This window comes from Hylobates moloch, unplaced genomic scaffold (genome assembly GCF_009828535.3).
Source record: "Hylobates moloch isolate HMO894 unplaced genomic scaffold, HMol_V3 SCAFFOLD_7, whole genome shotgun sequence".
NCBI lineage: Eukaryota > Metazoa > Chordata > Mammalia > Primates > Hylobatidae > Hylobates > Hylobates moloch.
In genome coordinates this window covers 14025785-14031195 of record NW_026652282.1, presented here as the reverse complement: position 1 = coordinate 14031195, position 5411 = coordinate 14025785, and positions in this window count along the sequence as shown.

The following is a 5411-nucleotide window of genomic DNA, read 5'->3' as shown; positions in this document are numbered from 1 at the left end:
TCTTTGAAGAGATAAATAAAACTGATAGACTATTAGCAAGATTAACCAAGAAAAGAAAAGAGAAAATACAAATAACCTCATTAAGAAATGAAACAGGGCCGGGAACAGTGGCTCATGCCTGTCATCCCAGCACTTTGGGAGGCAGAGGCAGGTGGATCACTTGAGGTCAGGGGTTCGAGAGCAGCCTGGCCATAGCGGCAAAACCCCAACTCCACTAAAAATACAAAAATTAGCCGGGCATGGTGGCAGTTGCCTGTAATCCCAGCTACTCAGTAGGCTGAGGCAGGAGAATCACTTGAACCCGGGAGGCAGAGGTTGCAATGAGCCAAGATCATGCCACTGCACTCCAGCCTGGGCAACAGAGCGAGAGTCCATCTCAAAAAAAAAAGAAACAGGAGCTATTACAACTGACACCACTGAAATACAAAAAATAATTCAAAGCTACTATGAACACCTTTACACACATAAACTAGAAAATCTAGAAGAGATGGATAAATTCCTGGAAAAATACAACCCTCCTCACTTAAACCAAGAAGAATTGGATACCTTGAACAGACCAATAACAAGCAGTAAGATTGAAATGGTAATTTAAAAATTACCAACAAAAAAAGTCCAGGACCAGACGGATTCACAGCAGAATTCTAGCAGATATTCAAAGAAGAATTGGTACCAATCTTTTTGACACTATTCCACAAGATAGAGAAAGAAGGAACCCTCCCTAACTCTTTCTATGAAGCAAGCATCACCCTAATACCAAAACCAGGAAAGGACATAATCAAAAAAGAAAACTACAGACCAATATCCTCGATGAACATAGATGCTAAAATCCTTAACAAAATACTAGCTAACCAAATCCAACAACATATCAAAAAGATAATCCACCATAATTAAATGGGTTTCATACCAGGGATGCAGGGATGGTTTAACATAGACAAGTCAATAAATGTGATACACCACATAAACAGAATTAAAAACAAAAATCACATGATCATTTCAATAGATGCAGAAAAAGCATTCAACAAAATCTAGCATCCATTTATAATTAAAACTCTCAGCAAAATCGGCATATGGCGGACATACCTCAATGTAATAAAAGCCATCTATGGCAAACCTACAGACAACATAATTCTGAATGGGGAAAAGTTGAAAGCATTCCCTCTAGGAACAGGAACAAGACAAGGATGCCCACTCTCACCACTCCTCTTCAACATAGTACTGGAAGTCCTAGCCAAAGCAATCAGACAAGAGAAAGAAATAAAGAGCATCCAAATTGGTAAAGAGGAAGTCAGACTGTCACTGTTTGCTGACGACATGATCATTTACCTTGAAAACTCTAAAGACTCCTCCAGAAAGCTCCTAGAACTGATAAAAGAATTCAGCAAAGTTTCCAGATACAAGATTAATGTACACAAATCAGTAGCTCTTCTATACACCAACAGCATCCAAGCAGAGAATCAAATCAAGAACTCAATCCCTTTTACAACAGCTGAAAAAAAAAGAATACTTACGAATATACCTAACCAAGGAGTCAAAAGACCTCTACAAGGAAAACTACAAAACACTGTGGAAAGAAATCATAGACAACACAAACAAATGGAAACATATCTCATGCTCACGGATGGGTAGAATCAATATTGTGAAAATGACCATACTGCCAAAAGCAATCTAGAAATTCAATGCAATCCCCATCAAAATACCACCATCATTCTTCACAGAGTTAGAAAAAACAATTCTAAAATTCACATGGAACCAAAAAAGAGCCCGCATAGCCAAAGCAAGACTAAGGAAAAAGAACAAACCTAGAAGCATTACACTACCTGATTTCAAACTATAAGGCCATAGTCACCAAAACAGCACGGTACTGGTATAAAAATAGGCATATGGACCAATGGAACAGAATAGAGAACCCAGAAATAAACCCAAATACTTACAGCCAACTGATCTTCAACAAAACAAACAAAAACATAAAGTGGGGAAAGGACACCCTTTTCAACAAATGGTGCTGGGATAATTGGCTAGCCACATGTAGGAGAATGAAACTGGATCTTTATCTCTCACCTTATACAAAAATCAACTCAAGATGGATTAAGGACTTAAATCTAAGATCTGAAACTATAAAAATTCTAAAAGACAACATTGGAGAAACCCTTCTACACATTGGCTTAGGCAAGCATTTCATGACCAACAACCCCAAAACAAACACAATAAAAACAAAGATAAATAGTTGGGACTTAATTAAACTAAAGAGCTTTTGCACGGCAAAAGGAATAGTCAGCAGAGTAAACAGAAAACCCACAGAGTGGGAGAAAATCTTCACAATCTATACATCTGACAAAGGACTAATATCTAGAATTTACAACAAACTCAAACAAATCAGTAAGAAAAAAACAAACAATCCCATCAAAAAGTGGGCTAAGGATATGAATAGACAATTCTCAAAAGAAGATATACAAATGGCCAATAAACATATGAAAAAATGCTCAACATCACTAATGATCAGGGAAATGCAAATCAAAACCACAATGCAATACCACCTTACTCCTGCAAGAATGGCCATAATCACAAAATCAAAAAAACAGTAGGTGTTGGCGTGGATGCAGCGATCAGGGAACACTTCTACACTGCTGGTGGGAATGTAAACTAGTACAGCCACTGTGGAAAACAGTGTGGAGATTCCTTAAATAACTAAAAGCAGAACTACCATTTGATCCAGCAAACCCACTACTGGGTATCTACCCAGAAGAAAAGAAGTCATTATATGAGAAAGGTACTTGCTCACGCATGTTTATAGCAGCACAATTCACAATTGCAAAATTGTGGAAGCAATCCAAATGCCCATTAATCAATGAGTGGATAAAGAAACTGTGATTTATATATATATATATATATATAAAATGGAATATTACTGAGCCATAAAAAGGAATGAATTAACAGCATTCACAGCAACCTGAATGAGACTGGAGATTATAATTCTAAGTGAAGTAACTCAGGAATGGAAAATCAATCATTGTATGTTCTCACTGATATGTGGGAGCTAAGCTATGAGGACGCAAAGGCATAAGAATGATACAATGGACTGTGGGGACTTGGGGGGAAGAGTGAGAAGGGGGCTAGGGATAAAAGACTACAAATATGGTGAAATGTATACTGTTCGGGTGATGGGTGCACCAAAATCTCACAAATCACCACCAAAGAACTTACTCATGTAACCAAATACCATCTGTACCCCAGTAACTTATGGGAAAAAATTAACTGTGACTTATAGTGACTTATAGTAGGCACTCAGTAAATTTGTTGATTACATTTGTGAATTAATCAATAAAAATATAGTCTCTAATCCTGAAGAGCTTATGAGTGTTGTGGTGAAAGAGACTTGGTAATCACCTTTATATATTTTAAATAGGCTTATTGTCTGCCTTGTCTCCACCATTTCAGTTAGAAACAACTTCAGAGGAAAGCACAAGTCTACAACAGATTCAGATCTTTGGGGGCCTAGCACAGAGCCCAGCATCATAAGATCATAAAGGTGTACCAGAAAGACTCTTCTGGTTCTCATGCTGTTTCACCATATTGGACTTTTTTTTTTTTTTTTTAATGAAGTCTCACTCTGTCACCAGGCTGGAGAGCAGTGATGCGATCTTGGCTCACTGCAACCCCCACCTCCTGGGTTCAAGCAATTCTTCTGCCTCAGCCTCCCAAGTAACTGGGATTACAGGCGCATGCCACCACACTCAGTTAATTTTTGTATTTTTAGTAGTGGCAGGGTTTCACCATGTTGGCCAGGCTGGTCTCGAACTCTTGACCTCAAGTGATCTACCCGCCTTGGCCTCCCAAAATGCTGGGATTACAGGCACGAGCCACCATGCCCAGCTGGATTATTTTTAGTGCAGTGTATTTCACAGGCCAGCCCTCTAGATAGACCCTGGGTACCCTCCCGGAGGAGCTACCAAATGTGTTTTCCATCATTTTGCACAGCCAAGAGATGGCTCTAAGAATTCTAGTCTTTCCCTTGGATGTCCTGACTCTCCAGTCCTCACTGGTTATGGGGTGGAAGCAATTGTTGTTGGTCTGGAATCATTGTTTCTTCTGTGTAGACTAGGGGATAATGCTTTGGGGTTGTAAAAAAGGAACCGGTCTTGGTTTTAGTTTCAGCTCATTATCAGTGCGTGTGTAGGCTCATCATTTCACCTCTCTGGGCTTTCGTTTTTCTCACTCATAAAATTAGAGAGTGAAGGGTGGATAAGAGCATTCTCAAGATATCTTCCTGCTCTTCTAGGATTCTAATCTCTCATGTGACATAAGAAAATGATTCTTTAATTGGCCACAAGCCATCTTCCAGCTTCCAGAATACTCCTAAACCATATATTTGCTGAATCTCTGGACCATTTCCAGAGATTTCACATTTTGTTCATCCTGAAGGCTCTCTTATTTCTGAAATACCAGACCTTAATCAGTTTAGTAACTGGAGCTTATTTTTATTTTTTTGGCGCTGGATTTCTGACATCTGGAACAATTTCCTGTCAGATCCCGGAAGATTCTCTCCCAGCGTGTCTTCAACAGCAGCAAACAATTTACACCCACCCAGACCCATCATGTTTAAGATGTCTTGTGGCATCTTATTACAATTAGTAGAAAATGAAACTAGGAGCTCGGTCTGATGAAAATTGAGGTTGGAAACTAGTATTAAAATAGAAGTCATTAATACAGGCAAAATGTAGCTGAAAATGCCAACTCATGTGAGGTGGTATGTTTGGGAGGGCAAGGAGAGGGTGCCAAGTAATTATGTCTGCAGTTCTATGGGATAGGACAAACTCGAGAACAACACAAAGCAATCTACTTGTTGGTTAATGTGCAAGAGATCCTGATGAACTGATAAAACAGGAGAAGCCATTCAAAGGCTCCTGGGACAGTGCCTCTAAACATCATTACCTTTCAGGGCTAGTTAATTGGCTATTTTAGGTTGAGTTCACCCAGATGCGGACCCTAAGAAAAGAATGGGAGTGCAGTAGTTTATTTAGGAGGTGACCCCAGGAAGCACTTGTAGAGGAATGGGGAGGTGAAATAGGGAAGGAAAGGAAGCCAATAAAGGGAGTATTGTTGTGCAGGGTACCACTGTGGGTTGCTCAGGCTCAACCCTGCTGGGGAACTCTAAAAAACTGTGTAGGAAATACCTTAGAGTGTGCCACTTGAGGGGCATGGAAACTGGGATATTTATCCTCCAACTTTAATTTATTATATGCCGAGAATTCTTTTTTAAATTATTATACTTTAAGTTCTGGGGTACATGTGCAGAACGTGCAGTTTTGTTACATAGGTATACACGTGCCATGGTGGTTTGCTGCACCCATCAACCAGTCATCTACATTAGGTATTTCTCCTAATGTTATCCCTCCCCTAGCCCCCCACCCCCG